Here is a 21861-nt window from a genome sequence, read left to right on the forward strand (position 1 = left end):
CACCACAATGGATTTGAAATGAAACGAACAAGATGTGCTTTAACTGCAGACTGTCAGCTTTAATTTGAGGGTATTTACATCCAAATCAGGTGAACGGTGTAGGAATTACAACAGTTTCCATATGTGCCTCCCACTTGTTAAGGGACCAAAAGTAATGGGACAGAATAATGATCATAAATCAAACTTTCACTTTTTAATACTTGGTTGAAAATACTTTGCAGTCAATTACAGCCTAAAGTCTGGAACGCATAGACATCACCAGACGCTGGGTTTCATCCCTGGTGATGCTCTGCCAGGCCTCTACTGCAACTGTCTTCAGTTCCTGCTTGTTCTTGGGGCATTTTCCCTTCAGTTTTGTCTTCAGCAAGTGAAATGCATGCTCAATCGGATTCAGGTCAGGTGATTGACTTGGTCATTGCATAACATTCCACTTCTTTCTCTTAAAAAACTCTTTGGTTGTTTTTGCAATATGCTTTGGGTCATTGTCCATCTGCACTGTGAAGCGCCGTCCAATGAGTTCTGTTTTACGTGGTCTTTCGGTTCCTTCTTTTCAAGAATGTTCCAAACAGTTGTTTTGGCCATGCCTAATGTTTTTGCTATCTCTCTGATGGGTTTGTTTAGTTTTTTCAGCCTAATGATGGCTTGCTTCACTGATAGTGACAGCTCTTTGGATCTCATCTTGAGAGTTGACAGCAACAGATTCCAAATGCAAATAGCACACTTGAAATGAACTCTGGACCTTTTATCTGCTCATTGTAATTGGGATAATGAGGGAATAACACACACCTGGCCATGAAACAGCTGAGAAGGCAACTGTCCCATTACTTTTGATCCCACAACAAGTAGGAGGCACATATGCAAACTGTTGTAATTCCTACACCGTTCACCTGGTTTGGATGTAAATACCCTCAAATTAAAGCTGACAGTCTGCAGTTAAAGCACATCTAGTTCGTTTAATTTCAAATCCATTGTGGTGGTGTATAGAGCCAAAAATGGTAGAATTGTGTCAATGTCCCAATATTTATGGACCTGACTGTATATGCTCTATTTTCCAGTGCAAGTTTTTTTTACAAGGTCTTCTCTACATACGGATCTACATCTGTACTATAGGTATAGCAGCATACCATGTACTGTATATATCATATATAGGATAACATCTTCATCATGCCCTGCTGTTCTGATGATGGTTAATGTTAAAGTCTGGTGGTCATACGAAAATGCCTTTGAACTATAGACGGTATTCGGTCTTTAAATCTCCGCCCCTCTCCATACATCGCATACATAAATCACTCGGTCTTTAAATCTCCCACAGCTCCATACATCACTCACAACACTGATGCAGGCAATCACTGGCCTGAGCAGTCATGTGCCATACCTCTAAGGGTTAGGGCTCATGCATACAAACTTATTTTCTTTCCGCTTCCATTCCGGGTTTTTTGCGGACCATATGCGGAACCATTAACTTCAATGGGTCCGTAAAAACAATGAAAGGTACTCCGTGTGCATTCCGTTTCTATATTTCTGTTCTGTAAAAAAGTAGTGCATGTCCTATTGAAGAAGGGGTAAGGCCACTGAAGAAGGGGTAAGAGGTCCCCGAAACGCGTTTGGCGTAACCAGCTGATAGCTCCCATTTCGTCTAAGGCCTTTTTACAGATGACACAAAGTCTGTGAATATTTCTTTAAAAATTGGAGCGCTCCAAGAAAGAATCCTTCTACACAGAAACCGCCGTGCACAGTTCTCGCGATACCTTGACATGGTCACGGACTAGAGGTACGTCATAGATTACGTGAGACGCGGGCGTCCTGGGACACGAACAGTCCGGTCTTCACGATACCTTGCTACGGAACAAGTTAGGAGTACGCCATAGACCACGCTACCTCGGCGTCCTTTCATACAACACGGAACCGTGCATAATCAGGTATGCGGTATCTACATCTACTTTGAATATCATCTGGGCCAAGGTAAGACTTATTGTTACCTCAGAGCACACAGCACTTTATCCACTCATTGAATTGGATCATAACTAAAAAGCCATTTTGGGAACCCATTTCTTTCAAAGTCCTTCTCAAATCACGGACAAAATTTATAACCGCACACTCAAGCGGCATTTCTCTCTACACAGCATTTGAGAGGAAGGACATCTAACCTGCTTTTTTGTTCTATTAAAAGACCCATATATGTAGGAACACTATTGAATATTATTCCAAGAATACACTGGGATCATATTTTTATGAACAATCTATTATTGTTATTGCAGTGTTTTATTTTATACAATATTGCCGTGCAGTGTCTATTTTCTATTTTTTAGCCATTAATTTTAGCCATGTATTTTGGCGATTTTATTGTCATTTGAATTAAATTGTGTGATCACTTTATATTGTATTCTATATATTTTTTATTCACATTTTATTGTATTTTATCGCATTTTATCCGTATTACGCCACACATACAGAGTGCCAGTCCAGTTCATTTATCCATGTCCTATTATTGTCCGCAAATTACAGTACGAGGCCACATTCAAGTCAATGGCTCCCCAAAAAATATGGAACGCACACGGAACACATCCTTATGTCATCCGTATTTCATCCGTATTTTGCGGATCTATACTGTAGAAATGCTATGTCCAGCCCATATTGCTCATGTGTTTGGTGATTAATAAGTTACTGTTTCCGTTTCCGATCCACAAAAAACGGATTGCATCCGGAAACCATACAGATATGTTTTGTGGAATAACGGAACGGAAGAGGACTTAAATCAGAGGAAAAAAAAAATCAAATACGGAACAACGGATCTGTGAAAAACGGACCACAAAACAATAACGGTCGTGCACATGAGCTAGTGATTAACTGCATCAGTATTGTAAGTGATGTATGTGAAATTATCGCTGCAGGATCGGCACAGACAACCGGACCTGTGCCACTGGAACGTCAAGGAATTTAGGTGAGCAATAGTTATTTTAAAATTTATATAATTTCCTGCATTTAGACAATATCCTTGAAATCCCAGACAATTCTTTAATGTATGAACAGTCTACGTTTGCTATACTGTAATGAAATTGTTTGACTGTAGGCCTGTTTGCTGAGCTTATCTATTAACCACCTACAATGTGAATAAATATTGAACTGCACCACAGAAGCGCCCTTCTAAACTGCTAAAATATTTGTGGAAAGTACAAGCAATGAAAAGGGTTTGCAAAGAGGAATTTACTGGGGATTTCTGGTGCTGAAAAAATCTGCAGCAAATTACAGTGCAATGCAAGTAAACAGGGTTTGTAAATTCCCACATTCCCATTCTGAAATATCTGCATGCATTTTAGAGCTTGCTGTGTATTTTCAAACTCACAGATCTATTACATTACAAAGGTCAAGTCTACATCACAATTCACACAAGTATGGTGCATTTTCAGTGTGGTTTTCAAGGCAGATAAGCTGTGCCCTGTGTGAACCTCATAGGAAATGCATGAGTGCATTATCTTTTGCACATTCCTTTTTATGGTTAGTATTATTATTAATGTTTCAATTCATTATTTATAATGCCCTTCATTTGTGTATTTGCGTATATACCCTACAGCTTTTTTTTTTTTTTAAACATATTTTTATTAATTTTCCACAAAATTACAAAGTTATTTGTAATTACATAACTTGCATAAGTTTACATATACACATGTGATCAAGACAATTGTGTAACACAGATCATTCAGGTATAACAAACATCAATCCCTGCCTTCCCCCCTCCCCCTCCCTAAGTGCTTAAGCCCACAGTAAATATTAGTAACCCAATTGGGTTAATAGAATATAATCCTTCAAACCTAAACTCATGTTTCATGCTATCACTATCTCTTCAGTTAATTTATTTTGCGAATATAACCATTGTGCGACCTTAGACCTATGCCTTGTTTATATCAAATCCCTAGTGTCTTCTCCGGAAAAGAATGCAAGTATAAACGTAAGCCATTTTGCCTGGTATCTTTTTGTGGCTTTCTGGCCTTCCCTGTCTGCCGCCCATTTATCTGCCAGTATGCATTTCTTTGTATGTTTTGTTATTTCTTCAATTGACGGGATCGTTGACTGCAACCAATGCGTTAGGATACATCTTTTTGTGGCTAGCAGAACTACCTGTACTGCCATGGGAACCCGTGGGCCTGTATCTTGGAACAAAATCTCTTTCGGATCCATAGATAGGTTTGTTTTTAACTTATTATTTAATTTTTGGTTATCCTTTGCCACAATTCCCCAATGTCCCTGCATTCCCACATGCAATGATGTGTCCTGTCCATTTCTTAAAGAGAGTATCCACTATGCCTGAGGAGAGTGTTTTCCTCACCCTCTGATATAGGGAGGCTATTGAAGGTTTGCCATAGCTATGAGATAGTATATCTCCCTACAGCTTTATATACTGTATGGACAAAAGAATTTGGACACTTGCACATTACACCCAGGGCAAGTGCAAGGATTTTTGCCGCCCCAGGCAAGATAAAAATTGCACCCCCCCCTTTATCAGATGATCTGCCCATATCATGACATCACATATGTTCCACCCCCAGCATTTAAATTAAAAGAACTGCTATGTTTCCCTTAGGGTTAATCAAGCTTCTTGTAGCTGTCTCCCTGACAGCCGCTAGAGGTGCTTCCGCGATTCTCACTGTGAAAATTACAGTGGGAAGACGCGGAACATAGTTTTGAATGCGTGCGCATGCGCATTCGCAGCAGAGAGGAGGATCGGGGAGAAGAGTTCCCAGTGCCGACGCTGGAGAAAGGTAAGTGACTGAAGGGGTTTTAACCCCTTCAGCCCAGTGGTAGGGGGACACAAGGGTACCCCACTCCTAACAACTATATAGTGCCAGGAAAATGAGTTTGTTTTCCTGGCACTATAGTGCTCCTTTAACACCAGTACTGCACAGTGTCTTTTCTCTGCAGGAACAGGCTATAGACACCAGTACCACTACATTAAACTGTACTGGTTCTGGGACTATAGTGTCCTTTTAATGTGGGGTAAATTAGTTTCCAATGTAGTATTAATAACTAAACAATTAAATAATAAACATATTGCATTGTCTACTTACCACCAGGACAATAAGATGATATGGTCTCTGGCTGCAGTCTGGCTCTTGGTCTGGCTCTGGGGACTCCCTTGTCACTCTCTTCTCCCCCCTCCTCCCTTGTCACACTATTCTCCCCCCCTCCTCCCTTGTCACACTCTTCCCCCCCTCCCTTGTCACTCTCCCCCCTCCCTTGTCACTCTCTTCTCCCCCCCTCCCTTGTCACTCTTTTCTCCCCCTCCTCCCTTGTCACAATCTTCCCCTCCCTTATCACTCTGTCCCCCCTCCATTGTCACTCTCTCCCCCCCCTTGTCACTCTCTTCTCCCCCTCCCTTGTCACTCTCTTCTCCCCCCTCCCTTGTCACTCTCTTCTCCCCCCTCCCTTGTCACTCTCCCCCCTCCCTTGTCACTCTCTTTTCCCCCCTCCCTCCCTTGTCACTCTCTTTTCCCCCCTCCCTCCCTTGTCACTCTCTTCTCCCCCCTCCCCTGTCACTCTCTTCTCCCCCCTCCCCTGTCACTCTCTTCTCCCCCCTCCCTCCCTTGTCACTCTCTTCTCCCCCTCCCTCGCCACTCTCTTCTCCCCCCCTCTCTCCCTCGCCACTCTCTTCTCCCCCCCTCCCTCGTCACTCTCTTTACCCCCTCCCTCCCTTGTCACTCTCTTCTCCCCCCTCCCTTGTCACTCTCATCCCCCCCTTGTCACTCTCATTCCCCCCCTTGTCACTCTCATTCCCCCTCTCCCTTGTCACTCTCATTCCCCCCCCTCCCTTGTCACTCTCATTCCCCCCCTCCCTTGTCACTCTCATTCCCCCCCTCCCTTGTCACTCTCATTCCCCCCCTCCCTTGTCACTCTCATTCCCCCCCTCCCTTGTCACTCTCATCCCCCCTCCCTTGTCACTCTCATCCCCCCTCCTTTGTCACTCTCATTCCCCCCCCCTCCTTTGTCACTCTCACCCCCCCTCATTTGTCACTCTCACCCCCCCCACTCCCTTGTCACTCTCATCATTTCCTCCCCCCCTCCCTTGTCACTCTCATTCCCCCCCACTCCCTTGTCACTCTCATCATTTCCTCCCCCCCTCCCTTGTCACTCTCATTCCATTTCCCCCCCACCTCTAGTGTAGCGTGGCCGAGCTCTGTTCGGTCCGCGGTACAGGAGCATTTGTTTCCTGTACCCGGCCGGACTGAAAGGAAGTGCACACTAAGTGTGCACTTCCTGTCAGTCCGGCCGGGTACAGGAAACAAAAGCTCCTGTACCGCGGACCGAACAGAGCTTGGCCACGCTACATTAGAGGCGCTTCCCTCCTGTCAGTCCCTCTCTCTGGGCAGTGCGAGAGCCGCCCGGTGCGGGGGAGGGCCTGCCGCCGTACTTTAAAAAAAAAAACTTGCGTCAACGTTTTTTTTTTAAACCGCACGGTCACTGCCTAGGTCGCCTTACAGGTGGCGCCGGCCCTGATTACACCTATAGGAGCATTTATGGCAACCCATTCCAAATTCATGGAGTTATTCCCTTATGTGAAGCTCCCAGAGCACAGTTTTTTTCTGATGTTAATGCCCAAGGGTACTTTCACACTAGCGGTTTTCTTTTCCGGCACTGAGTTCCGTCAAAAGACTCAATGCCGGAAAAGAACTGATCAGGTATATTTTCTCCTTCCCCTCCCTTGTCACTCTCTTCTCCCCCCTCCCTTGTCACTCTCCCCCCCCTCCCTTGTCACTCTCTTTTCCCCCCTCCCTCCCTTGTCACTATCTTTTCCCCCCTCCCCTGTAACTCTCTTCTCCCCCCTCCCTCCCTTGTCACTCTCTTCTCCCCCCCCTCCCTCGTCACTCTCTTCTCCCTATCCCTTCCTTGTCACTCTCTTCTCCCCCCTCCCTCCCTTGTCACTCTCTTCTCCCCCCTCCCTCCCTTGTCACTCTCTTCTCCCCCTCCCTCCCTTCTCCCCCTCTCTCGTCACTCTCTTCTCCCCCCTCCCTCGTCACTCTCTTCTCCCTCCCTCCCTCGTCACTCTCTTCTCCCTCCCTCCCTCCCTCGTCACTCTCTTCTCCCCCTCCCTCCCTTGTCACTCTCTTCTCCCCCCTCCCTTGTCACTCTCATTCCCCCCCTCCCTTGTCACTCTCATTCCCCCCCTCCCTTGTCACTCTCATTCCCCCCCTTGTCACTCTCATTCCCCCCCTCCCTTGTCACTCTCATCCCCCCCTTGTCACTCTCATTCCCCCCCTTGTCACTCTCATCCCCCCACTCCCTTGTCATTCTCATTCCCCCCCCTCCCTTGTCACTCTCATTCTCCCCCCCTCCCTTGTCACTCTCATTCCCCCCTCCCTTGTCACTCTCATTCCCCCCCTCCCTTGTCACTCTCATTCCCCCCTCCCCTGTCACTCTCATTCCCCCCCCCTCCCTTGTCACTCTCATTCCCCCCCTCCCTTGTCACTCTCATTCCCCCCCCTCCCTTGTCACTCTCATTCCCCCCCCCTCCCTTGTCACTCTCATTCCCCCCCCCTCCCTTGTCACTCTCATTCCCCCCCCTCCTTTGTCACTCTCATCCCCCCCTCATTTGTCACTCTCATCCCCCCCTCATTTGTCACTCTCATCCCCCCCACTCCCTTGTCACTCTCATCATTTCCTCCTCCCCTCCCTTGTCACTCTCATTCCCACTCCCTTGTCACTCTCATCATTCCCCCCCCCTCCTTTGTCACTCTCATTCCATTTCCCCCCCCACCTCTAGTGTAGCGTGGCCGAGCTCTGTTCGGTCCGCGGTACAGGAGCATTTGTTTCCTGTACCCGGCCGGACTGAAAGGAAGTGCACACTAAGTGAGCACTTCCTGTCAGTCCGGCCGGGTACAGGAAACAAAAGCTCCTGTACCGCGGACCGAACAGAGCTTGGCCACGCTACATTAGAGGCGCTTCCCTCCTGTCAGTCCCTCTCTCTGAGCAGTGCGGGAGCCGCACGGTGCGGGGGAGGGCCTGCCGCCGTACTTTAAAAAAAAAACTTGCGTCAACGTTTTTTTTTTTGAAACCGCACGGTCGCTGCCTAGGTCGCCTTACAGGTGGCGCCGGCCCTGATTACACCTATAGGAGCATTTATGGCAACCCATTCCAAATTCATGGAGTTATTCCCTTATTTGAAGCTCCCAGCGCACAGTTTTTTCTGATGTTAATGCCTAAGGGTACTTTCACACTAGCGGTTTTCTTTTCCGGCACTGAGTTCCGTCAAAAGACTCAATGCCGGAAAAGAACTGATCAGGTATATCCTCATGCATTATGAATGGAGAGTAATCCGTTCAGGATGCATCAGGATGTCTTCAGTTCAGTCATTTTGACTGATCAGGCAAAAGATAAAACCGTAGCATGCACGGTTTTATCTCCGGCGAAAAAAATTAAGCCTTGCCCGAATGCATATTTTTCCATAGGAATGTATTAGTGCCGGATCCGGCATTCAAAATACCAGAATGCCAGACCCTGAAAAAAATAAATGCCGGATCCGTTTTGCCGGATGACACCGGAAAGACGGATCCGGCATTTCAATGCATTTTTCTGACTGATCAGGCATTTTTAAGACTGATCAGGATCCTGATCTGTCTTACAAATTCCATCAGTTGGCATACGTTTTGCCGGATACGGCAGGCAGTTCTGGCAACGGAACTGCTTGCCGGATCACTCTGCCGCAAGTGTTAAAGTAGCCTAAAGAGATTTGGACTCTGCAGTTACTGAGTCAGAAGTGAGTTGGCGACTTCGAAGCATTATGAGCCTCAGCGACTCGGTTCTGTAACTTTATGAGGTCTGCTGAGTTGCTGTGGTTCCTAATTGTTTCCATTTTGCAATAATACCACTCACAGTTGATTGTGGACAATAGCAGAGGTGCTAATGTAATTTATGCGTTTCAGTTTTCATTTCAGGCAGCAGAAAGGCTAGGTGCACCCCTGCTAATAGTCCCCAATGTCACAAATCAGCGGGTGTGAACCCACTATGCCAAGAGTCCCACCCAGTGTTCCCTCTAAGCTGCGCGGGTGGGCGGCCGCGCAGCAATTATTGTGGCCCCGCTCACAATTTTATAATGCCCGCTCACTCAGCTGTGCCGGCCCCCAGCTGATTCCCCCGCTGTTTTGCTGGCTGACGCCGCCCGCCGCACGGTCAGTTCATTTACAATACCTGGCTGTGGGCTGCCGGTGGGCGGTGGCTAGTATTCAAATAGGGGGGCGGAGTTTTGGACCCGCCGGAGGCAGAGAGGGAGTGCGTGCTGTGCGGCGCAGGCTGAGGTCACGTCACGTCACGTCACGCTACGCTACGCTGCATCTGAGTACCCTGCGCGCCTGGCCGCCTGCTAGCTGGTGAGGTGAGGGCATATAAAAAAAGAAGTATGTACCCCCCCCCCCTGTCCCACAGTGCTACGAATCCTCTGTTGTCCCCTGTATTACCCTGATACCCCTCAGTTATATAATATATCTGAGGGGTATCAGGGTAAATTATACAGGGGGTAATATAACTAGAGGTATCAGGGTACATGAGGGGTAATATAACTGAGGAGGGCTAGGCTACTATCAGACATTATACAGGGGTAATATAACTTATCTTACCCCTCACCCCTGTATTATGTCCCTGATAGCCCTCCTCACTTATATTACCCCTGTATAATGTACCCTGATAGATACCCCTTAGTTATATTACCCCTGTATAATGTACCCTGATACCCCTCAGTTATATAATATAACTGAGGGGTATCAGGTTAAAATATACAGGGCGGGGTAATATAACTAAGGGGTATCAGTGTACATTATTATACAGGGGTAATATAACTAAGGGGTATCAGGGGACATTATTATACAGGGGTAATATAACTTATATTACCCCTGTATAGTGTACCCTGATACCCCTTAGTTATATTACCCCCTGTATAATTTACCTGATACCCCTCAGTTATATTACCCCTGTATAATGTCCCCCATAACATTGTGTGTTATCCACAGGTCCCCCATAACAATGTGTCATCCACAGATCTCCCATAACAATGTGTCATCCACAGATCCCCCAAATTATTTTAAAAACCTGCTGTTTCTCTAGATGACCTTATGTTTATGGTAGTGGTAATAGAGTCTCAATGGTCTATAAAAGCAGCTACACTATTTTTACAGACCTTTGAGACTCTATTAACACTACTATTAACTATTAACATAAGGTCATCTAGACTAGAAAAAGCAGGTTTTTAAAATTCTTATTTTTCCCATTTAGGTGTAAGAGCAATCTAATTAAAGTTATGTTTTAACACCTAAAGAGAAAGAAAAAATAAATAAAAACCTACGGTTTCTCTAGATGACCTTATGTTGATAGTAGTGTTAATAGAGTTTCAATGCTTTGTAAAAATAGTGTAGCTGCTTTTATAGACCCTTGAGACTCTATTACCACTACTATCAACATAATGTCATCTAGAGAAACAGCAGCTTTTTTTAATTATTTTTTCCTTTAGGTATTAAAGCAATCAAATGAAAGTTATGTTTTAACATAAGGGTCAGAAACTGGGTTTTGTTTAGCCTCTTGGTTATTAGTTTTTCTATGTAAGTTCTCTGGAACAAAGATTTTTTCCCCTGTATGGTTTATATATGGAGAGCAATGTCCAGTGATAACAGAGAGGACTATACTGTATATTGTACGGGATGGTGCAGGGGTTATACTGTATTGTATGGGATGGCGCAGAGGTTTGTATGCTCTTTGAAGTGACAATTATCTTAGGTTTTCCTATCGCCCACATTTGATGGCGCTGTGCACAGCTCTGAGCCGACCCCGCTCAGCAGCTGCGAAGGCTTAGAGGGAACACTGGTCCCACCTCCTTTAAGGGCGTTGTCTAAGTGAACCCCTCGATTCTTCACAGTACCCCTGATGGTGGGGATAGACTTTCCTGGGGGGAACACCAGGTCGCTACCTCTTGAAGAGGATAGGCACACGAGGCAGCTGGTCCAGGCGGATCAGGAGGTACCGGAGAAAGGTACCAGAAGTACAGGTGATGACGGCAGACGGGGTCGTTACCAGGAGCAACAGTGCAGGACCGAAGGATGAGGCATAAGCGCAGTCAGACAGGCAAAAGGTCAGGGCAGGTGACACAGGTACGAGTCAGGCAACAGGAGAGTCAAGGCAAGCAGGCAGGGATCAGATTGGTAGCAGAATCCAGGAACACAAGTGGTTATCAGGAACCTTAGCAGGACACAAGGACCTTGACGCTGAGGCATCTGGGAAGGGGGCTGAGCCACTTCTATATGCACAGGAGGGCTAGGATAGGTCAGCGGGGTCACATGACCTGAGACACAAAGCCCAGGAAGTGATGCGTGCCGGCCCTTAGGGAAGTGCAGCAGGAACAAACAGCAAGCATGCTGTGGCCAGGGCTGAGAGCAAACTGTGGAGCGGATCCAGAACAACAGCACCCACACAGACAGAGCCCAGGACTGCAGAGGTGAAATGGGAAGCACCGGCCGCAGATCACCGTTGAACACGGTGCCCGGAACCGCGGTGGTAAGCAGGGGAACGGCGGCGCACAGCAGCCACTGTTACACCCAAATTCTGTGATTTACTTGTCTTTTAAAGCTGACTTGCTTTTGGTTTGAGAATTTTGGGGTGTAGATTAGGTAAGTTAATGGATAGTAAAGCCTGTATTAATAGTCGGCCAGTTCATCGTTAACAAGTGTTTGCAGGAACACTTCGTTAGCGATGATCTGGCAGTGTAATACTGCCGCCGATTACCAGGGGCAGATTGGCCATAGACCTTACACGGAAATTTCCAGGTGGGCTGATGCCCAGGGGGCTGCCTGAGCCCTTCTCACAGCCGGCCAGTGGAAGTTTTTGGGGATGTATTTTGTTCTGTTGGGTGCAGTATTTTGTGATGGACTGTGGTATTTTGCTCTGTTGGGGTGGTATAATGTGCCACAATATGGTATTGCTGGCCCCGCCTACTTGGTTGGCCCTGCCATCCATCAATTTGGACCTGACTACAAAACGGGGACACTTTTAGTATTTTTTCCAGGGCCACTTTAAATTCCCAGTCCGTCTCTGCCAATTACCCAATGAATGAGCAAACGCAATTGAAATCTTTCAACAGGTTTAAAAATCATTGTTTGCCAGCGGCAGATCGTGTTGTGTAATCACGATCTGCTGCTGGAAACAATGATTCAGTATGGGGACAATGGGGCATGGAGGAGTTCGCTGCCTATATCTGGACAGCTGGTTTGATTCCCAAACAATAAGTAGTCACTGCCTTGACTTTTAGGATCAAGGCTTTGCCTTTCATTTTTAAGGATAAATGAAAGCCTCCTGTGGTGCAGATTAACATTTGTGGCATTATCTTTATTTCCTTTTTATGTTTTTTTGCAGGCTTTATACTGAAAGGTTGTGCTCTGCTAAAGAAATCTTTAGTTCAGGATCATAGATTTGCACAATGAGGGTCCTTTAACACTAGCGTTCGAAGAATCCGGCAGGCGGTTTCTTTGCCGGAACTGCCTGCCGGATCCGGAAATCCATATGCAAACAGATATAATTTCAATACCGGATCCGTCTCTCCGGTGACATCCGGAAAAAACTGAACACTTGGTACCGGATCTGGCATTAATACATTCCAATGGAAATTAATGCAAGTGTCCTGGAATTTTGGCATGCTGCAGTATTTTCTCCAGCCCAATACCGTAAAAGGGACTGAACTGAAGACATCCTGATGCATACTGAACGGATTGCTTTCCATTCAGAATGCATTGGGATAAAACTGATGCGTTTTTTAACGCTAGTGTGAAAGTACCCTAATTAAGGTCTTAAGGATGTTTGGTTGGTACTATTTGTGAGGAACATTTAAGAAGCCAGTCTCTGTATACGTTTATTACAGTAGTGATAAAAAGCCATTGGGCTTGTACTAAAGGTGCCCATAACACTTGTCTTAGCCATCTTTCCCAACTTCCCCATACATACACACACATTCTGGATTTGGTGTGTTTTCAAAGAGGAGATAGCACAAAGCTGCTACTACAGTACACACATCAGGTGGCAGCTTATCTCCCGAAAGAACAAAGTGTTGAAATTCAACTCACCAGATCCTTCTCTCCCCTGACATTATCTCAAGGGAGAGTTGGTAGCTCTACCCATATGCATTAGTGAGTTTGGAATACAATAGACTGCTATGTATATCAGCCTTTATAGAGAGTCTGAGAGCCAACTTTTAGGGCTCTTCCACATGAGCACATTTTCCACCTGGATGCGATGCATGTAGTAAACGCTTAGCATCTGGACAGAATCCTGACCTATTCATCCATTCATTTTTCACGCATCATCTCTGCGTTCAGGAAAAATGTCAGCATATTTTTTGTGCAGCCCTAGTTCTATAGAAGTAAATGGGGCTTGCGTGAAAAACGGAAGGCATTCGGTTGCAATGCGGTTTTCAGTGATGGTTACTGGGAGATGTAGATTGTTATTCTTCAGTTTTACTTCACACATGTGAAAAATACATGCAATCAGGATACAATCCAGAAAGAAAAAAATCACATATTGAAGGCAATCGCAGAAAAAACTGATTGAACTTGTGTGCCAGACCATCAGTTTTTTCCTGAACAGATCCTGACACAATGAGGCACATTTACTAAGACCGGCTCTTTACACAGATCTTACTTTCCCCCTTGCTCTGCCATTAGACTAGACTAAATTATGATGACGAGGCATGCGCCTCGGCATGAATTAGGCACATCTGTGGCAGTCCTTGCGCCTGTCGTAAAAAGTCTAGTTTTTCGCTAACAATTATGCCTGGCGACTGCGTGAATGTTAGTAAATTTGCTGGGGCTGGAGTCCTGGCCTTGACACTGCCCTGCGGACATGGCATAAAACCGGCCGTGCGACTAAGTATCGTTACACGGTGGTTAAAAAAGGGGACTTGCGACTATTTTACAGATGTGAGAGTTGGCTGCCCTGGGCCCTAGGAGGAAATCTGGACAGAAAAGCCAGCACAGTGTGTACTGGTGTCAGAGGAGAGTGGGACAAGTCTACAAAAGGTGCTTGGGGAATAGCTAAGACAGTGTGGATGTACTCTCCCTCATGGAAGCCGCATTGGGAAGATTGGTACTAGGGATGAGCGAACTTCAAGTTTTGAAGTTCGGGTTCGGTTTGTGGTATATGCTGAATTGCAATATGAATTACGTTACCACGGACCATAACGCAATCCATGATGGAATGCATAACGGAATGCCTTTAGAGGCATTTCGTTATTCTTTCCGTCATAATAGAAGTCTATGGCCAGCATAACGGATCCGTCCAGTTTTCGTTATGCAGGAGTTATCTCCTGCATAACGGAAACCGAACTGATCCATTATGCAGGCCATAGACTTCTATTATGACGGAATGAATAACGGAATGCCTCTAAAGGCATATCTAGTTTTCCCAGAGATAGTGGGTGGATATTAGCTCCCATCCACTGCACAAAGAAAGTAGAGGAGAATATGCTTTCTAACAATCTACACTCACTCAGAAGGAGCCCCAGGATCATGGAGGACATTACAAAGAAATACTGACCTGTATCGTTGTGAACCTAGCACCTGGGCTCAGATATAAATTTCCTATGTAGCTATGCAGTCTCTTTAGTGCCATGTACTGACATATGTAATATGATACTTCATCAAAGCTGGTCCGTGTAGATATGGATTCCAAACATTTTTTCAAACAGAAAAGCAATTAGCAAGGGAGGATGGGCGGGTAAATAGCTGATAACATGAAAACTTGACATTTCACTCTGATAAGACATATTACAAAGTGTCTTGTGGTCGGTACTATTGAATTATTTAAAGTTGTGTGAAAAGTTAGTAGCTATTTAAGTGCAACATCCCACCACGTGTGATATGCCACAATTAATCATACTGGGATAGATTTATCAAAACTGGTGTAAAGGAAAACTGGCTTAGTTCCCCTATAGCAGCCAATCAGATTCCACCTTTCATTTCTCAGAGCTCCTTTGGAAAATCAAAGGTGGAATCTGATTGGTTGCTTCGGGCAACTGAGCCAGTTTTCCTTTATACCAATTTATTAAATCGCCCCATTGTGTCAAGTTTGTGAACTGCAACCAATAGGTGTGTAGTGCCTCTATGTGAGAAGAAAAAGCCACTTATTTGGTTCTGCATGATTTCAGTGGGGTGCTACCCGCTTACATGTGGACAGGAGTGGCATTATTTTTTAACGAAAGAAGACAGGTTTTCCTAAGCCTGTACAAGCGTATTTACAATGCTTTACATGTCACGGTCCCGCCCGTGATGGGGAATAGAAGATCGTGGAGACTGGCTGCACGTGATTGACAGCCTCTTTAGTTTAACTTTTCTGTGTTGTTGCTGGGGATGACCACACCTCTGGTCTCAGGTGTAGCTTAAGTGGTTATTCCTTCTCCTCTATTTAGTCTGGTTTCACCCATCATGCTATGTGGTTGATAGCTCCTTTTGGCTGTGGAAGCGCTGGTGTTGGGTTCCTGCTCGCCCGCATACTTCGGAGTTAAGTGTCATTTCTTCCTATTGTTTGTTTGTGGTTTTTCCCTTTCCTTTTAGTATTAGGCCTGAGGGGGTGCCCTGTTCCTTCAGCTGGGAAGGAACAGGGCACCTGTTGTCCTGACACTGTTTCCAGGGCCCTGTAGGGTGAGACAGGGCCTTAGGTTCCGGCATATGAACATTCCTACCATCGAGGTCTGTTCATACTGTTAGCAGTCAGGGCTCGGTTTAGGGACTTACCAGGTGGTGACCTTTCCCTCCTGTGTTCGGTGTGGAGTGTATTTCCCACACCGCACCGTGACATTACAGCTGCCCATGTACACTACAAAACATCTTGATTGTCCATCTAAGGGCAGACATCAGGGGAAACAAGGATCCTCCATGTGAGATGTCAACAATCCCAATTGTTTATTCAGGAAGCAGCTGACCAAAGTATCTGCACTGAATAAGCAAGCTCGCCCAACTGATCATGTATGTCTATAGGGAGGTGAGGGCAGGGGCGGACTGGCATGGACCCTACAGCGAAACTTCCCGGTGGGTCAATGCCCAGGGGGCTGCCTAAACCCTCCTCATGGCCACCAGTGGCAGTTTTAGGGGGTTTATTTTGTGCTGCTGATGCAATATTTTGTGTTGCACTGTGGTACTTGGCTCTGTTGGGGTGGTATTTTGGGCTGCAATATGGTATTGTTGGCCCTGCCTTCTGTCAATTTGGACCTGACTACAAAATGGGGCCACTTTAAGTTGCCAGTCTGCCCCTGGGTGAGGGGATAACTTTCTTTGTTCATTTCTACTGTGCACACGTTTTTTCATAGTCATTCTTTTGCATTTTTCCTTATTACATGTACAGTATGTGTATAAATACATAGGAGCTGCTTATATTTATTTTCCCTGCAAAGACAAAAAAAAACAAAAAAACTTTCTACTCACCTCTAATGGCGTCCACCCTTCTCCCTCGCAGGCAGGATCGAAGAGAGAACAGGAAGTAGACTGCACCCACAGCTCCTCCTATTCGATTGCGCAGGCGCAGAAAGAAAAGCCGGATCCGTCGATCAGGCAAACAATGGAAATCTTTGCGACGGATCCGGCTCTAATGCATTCCTATGGAGAAAAACGCCGGATCCGTCATTCCGGCAAGTCTTCAGTTTTTTTTCGCTGGAGAAAAAACCGTAGCATGCTACGGTATTCTTTTTTGCCTGATCAGTCAAAACTACTGAACTGAATACATCCTGATGCATCCTCAAGGGATCACTTTCCATTCAGAATGCATGGGGATATGACGGATCAGTTGTTTTCCGGCATAGAGCCCTTTTGACGGAACTCTGTTTGAGCAGCAGATAGTTCCATATTGTCTCATATACTCCTGTTTACTAAGGCTGCATACACATGACTGTAGTTTCGGTCTGCATCCGATCTGCATTTTTTGTAGGATCAAATGTGGAACCATTTATTTCAACAGGGCCACAAAAGATGCGGAAAGCCCAACATCTGCTGTCTGCATCCATATGTCCTTTCCGCAGCACTGCAAAAATAATAGAACATGTCCTATTCTTGTCCTTTTGCGGAAAACAATAGGATTTTTCTCTAGACGGGGGAAATAAGACCCCATGTTCACAGCCGGAATCTGTATTTTGTGGATTACAAAAAAACACTTACGGCTGTGTGCATGAGGCCTAAAATAGTTTATATCAGTTGCTGCGCACTTGATCTCTAGTGATACGATCACCTTGTTCAGCTTTCTTAACCCAATAACGTATCATTCTGTACATGTACAAATATATGTGCCAGCTGTATCATACAGCAGGTACCCGACTGCAATGATCCCGCTGCACCCAATCATTTAACCCTTCAGATGCCTCAATTAACGCTGATAGCTATGTGAACGGAAAAATGAAAAAAGTTATGGCCATTGGAATGTGGGGAGGAAAATTAAAAAATCTAAAAAGGCCCTTAAGGGGTTAATATTTTCTAATAACGAGAAATGGTACTTATTTCATGAGTACATTATGTTGAAGTTGATGTGTACACTTTGTACATTGATTCATTTGCTTCATCGCAGTAGTTATGGATATGCTAGCCACGTATCGAGTGTACATTAATATGATTTCCATATGTCTGTGTTTTATACGATGTATGTTCTTGTTATTTTTGCCAAATAAATGTTATTCTGAAAAAGTTCATGCTTTCTGCTCTTCAGTTGCCGAGTGCTCTGTGCATCTTTATCCAGAATCGTTTATATTCCTTGTATCCTGCTCCTAGCCTAGATTTGTGTGGTGTTTGTGTAGCTTGGTACCTACAGTCCTTCTAGGGCCTTTATTGCTGCTAGCATTGAAAATTGTTCTTTACCTATGGAGTCTGTTATTGTCCGTTTGCGGCGTTCTGTTTTTTATTGTCTCGGTCTTAGATCCTTCTTCTTGTCTTGCTGGGTTAGTATTGCAGATTAGGGTCAGTTTCATTTATTTCTGTTCACTGTCCAATCTCCATCTTCTATGTGCATCACTGCCATCTCCTTCATGTTTGCCATCGTCGTTTTGTTCCTGTTTACTGAGGAAGGGGCAATCTTAAGCCCCGAAACGCGTCTAGCTCTAACAGGACCCCAAATTTTTTAAGGAGTGAGGACCAACAGATAGTGCCGGAACCTCGCACCATACTGCTCAACACCACGATAAGGTTCAAGTATAAGGAATCCGTGACAGCCTACAGCAGAGACCGGGCTGCACATGCCAAACTTTTACCTACGTGGGATTTCAACAACCTGACCGCTCAAAAAAGTCTGGAGGTAATTAACAACACGACCCAGCAGAGCGACGGTGTGCAGCGAAGTGGTGAGGAGAACCTTTCCGGTAAGACTATCTTTTTCATCAAATATTTGCTGACAGGAGATTTAACAAGACTTAAATGCTAGTAGCCCAGTGGGACGCTACTGGTTGAATATAGAGTGGGACGCCGCTATACCTGTTTGTTGTGGGACTATCGCGTCACGGTGCCTCTAACTGTTACCTTGGAGCTTCAGAACTTTGCCAGTGAGTTGGGGAACAACTCGCATTTGTAGTTTTCCCAGTGAACATTCAGCATCTGCGATATGTATGCGTTTTAACTGTGCGATTTTTTTTATTGTGTGAATAATTTATGATGTACCTTTTTATTGCAGGAATATGCCATGTGTAGTTTATAATACCCATCTAGATTCAGAGTGCCAGTTACAGTGAGCAAGTGCTGTTTTATACATAGCTTTCCTATAGGAGGGCCATATTCTCTCTTTTATTGCCTTATATATTAATAAATATCTGTGTGATCCCTGTATCCTGAGAGTGCCCAGTTCATTTACCATAAGTTTCACTTTATTTTAGTGGACTGGGTGAGTCCACTTTACTGAGTGCACCTCTGCTTGGTCCTTGTGTGTTCCTGTGCGCCTCATTCACCTTTTTTATTGTTCCTGTTTACGTCTATATACTTGTTTGTCAGTGTTGGTATGCACTTCATATTATTCTCTTCGACTGTCTGGTTGTTACAATAGGGCTGAATGGTGTAAGTCCTAGGGGTATCTGGGGGAACACTATTAGTACTCAGGAAAAGGAGTGCTATAGGTGAGGTTGTCGTTGTAAAAGGGCCACTTGTTTCCTCTAGAACTTTTTTAAAGTGTGTTTGTCACATAAATTTCCCCATTTCTCATAGAACTTTACAGGAATCTTGATGCCCTATTTTTGGATCTACAAAATAATCCAGAAATGGAGAACATGAGCATACTTCTGTTTTCAGTACCAAATGTTCCAAGTTAAAAGCAATCAGAAATTTCAACAGCAGGATGTGAGCTTGTATTTGGGCAAGACCGGAAAACTGCTCCACAGGAAATATGTATTGCGTATGTTACTGTGACTGATCCCTGCCCATGTGGTCGCTGTGTGGATGGTGGAGAAGGGCTCCTAAATTTACTGGAAAGAACATCGCACGATTACAAGGCTGTGGTGTAAAAGTGTACCAGGAACCAGTATCCCCTTTAGCACATACACCCACACACATTATATTTGTAAGCAAATACTCTAACCGCCACACTAGTACCAGGATAATGATCACTATGAGAATTACATAATGCTACATTAGGAAAGACTGACAACTACCAAATATTGAAATATGCAGCCTGCAATACTAAGAAAGCAGACACTAGTAGGGACCAGTCATTAAAGAACATCTGCCATGATTAACCCTTCACATACTTGTATCAGCCAATTTCGTCCAAAAAGAAGGAAAAAACATCCTAGCCCTATGGGCATTGGGTACTTTTCCTGAACCAATTTAACATCATTTTCCACCCTCTTATTAGTTTATAATATACAGTATTCTCTGGGGAGTACAAGATCTTTGTCTCAGGAAATGTCCGCAGCATGAGAAGGAGATGTTAACGCTACTGCAGATCTTCTGAATGTAATTCCGCTGCCAGTACTGTGATGTGCAGCAAGACTACAATGGTTTGCTACAAATCGCTGCACTTTCTCAACAAGCAAGAGACGGAGCACACAAAATCATGTACTTTATCTGCTATTGCTGAAAAACCACTGCAGTATTGCTGCTGTTAAAGAGTAAGTAAACTTTTAATTAACTTTTTAGTAAAATGTCCTAAATGCCCTAATAATACTTTTTGTAATATACTTTGTCAATGCATTTTAAATTTTTTAAAAGAGATATCGCATCCCGCCCCCCCCCCCCCCTCCCAACCCTAACGCGCACCTTTCCCTGTGTGCTTCAAATTCACTTTTCTCCACACCGCTGACTTCTAGGGCTCTACAGTTTATGAATGGGGCCGCAGCAGGGCAGGGAGTACGGGCACAAGCGCACATTGCTACTCCTGCCTGGGCAACTACCAGAGGTTTACTAAATGCTGGCATAGCACATGGGTACCCTGTAACCATGTGCTATGCCAGGATTAGCTGAATGATGCGGGCTCATGCGTGTGCCTGCTTCGCCAAACTAAGAGCTGACATGCAGGACTTTTAGCTTAGTGAAGCAGGCACAGGCAGGAGCCCGCTCTGTTCAGCTAATCCTAGCATAGCACAGGGTACCCATGTGCTATGCCAGCCTTTAGTAAACCTCTGGAGGGGCACAGGTACTCCCTGCGCTGCGGTATCTCTATTCAAAATGCATTAACAAAGTATAGAACAAAAAGTATTAGGGAATTAAGGACATTTTTACCAAAAAGTTAATTAAAGGTTTAGATACTCTTTAATATATAAAAACCCAGGCTTAGGCCTCATGCACATGACTGTTCCGGTTTTTGCGGTCCGCAAAAAATAGAAGCTGCTCGTGTGCCTTCCGCAACTTGTGGAACGGAACAGGCGGCCCATTTTTAGAAATGCCTATTCTTGTCCGCAAAACGGACATGTTATATTTTTTTTGCATGGCTATGGAACGGAGCAACGGATGCGGACAGCACACGGAGCAAGTGATGTGGACCAAAACAACGGTCATGTGCATGAGGCCTTAGGTGCATAGAAACCTACAGTTGAATCTGATTACACCTTTGCATCTGTGACTAGAAACAGACCCTTTCCCCATATTTTCTATAATTATGTGAGAAAGCTCCAAATTGGCTACAACTGGTCAAACGTTCAAGGATAAATTCTGCTGCAAAATTGTGTGGCTATTGGCTGCCACGTGTGGTCGGACACATCATTTGGTTTTACCCAAAAGAACTACCACCTTAATATCAGACTTCAAACAAGCTTTATACAGCGGTATTGAGTAATGCAACGAATGCACCCTAAAATGCACTTAAAGGGGTTCTCTGGTTTTGTGTAATTACAGGAATCATCGACTATTGCTTTAGTATACCACAACCTGTGCAGCATGGGATAGCAGTCAGCTCAGTGCTCTCAGGATTAGGGTCCATTCACACGTCCGTTGTTTCTTTCCTGATCTGTTCCGTTTTTTGCTGAACAGATCTGAACCAGATCTGGACCCATTCATTTTCAATGGGTCCTGAAAAAAAAATCAGACATTGAGCTGTCCGTTTTTTTTCAGGACCCATTGAAAATGAATGGATCCAGATCTGTTCAGCAAAAAACGGAACAGACCAGGAAAGAAACAACGGACGTGTGAATGGACCCTAACTATGCATTATAGCGATTTATTTATAAGAACTGAAGGAAGGACTGAAAAAATACAAGCAAAGCTTCAAAAGAGTGAGTATTATTTATACCTCACGAATAACCTTTTAAACAAGACTAATACGACTGAGTGGATTATGTGGATATATTTGTGTAATTACAGCCCTGCCGGCCCATTGTGAATAGGACGGAGGAGCTGTAATTACACCTGCTTGCCGCAGCAGTGATGGCGGTGAGCAGGTAAATAGTGAAGA

The sequence above is a fragment of the Bufo bufo genome, chromosome 9 (genome assembly GCF_905171765.1).
Source record: "Bufo bufo chromosome 9, aBufBuf1.1, whole genome shotgun sequence".
Lineage (NCBI taxonomy): Eukaryota > Metazoa > Chordata > Amphibia > Anura > Bufonidae > Bufo > Bufo bufo.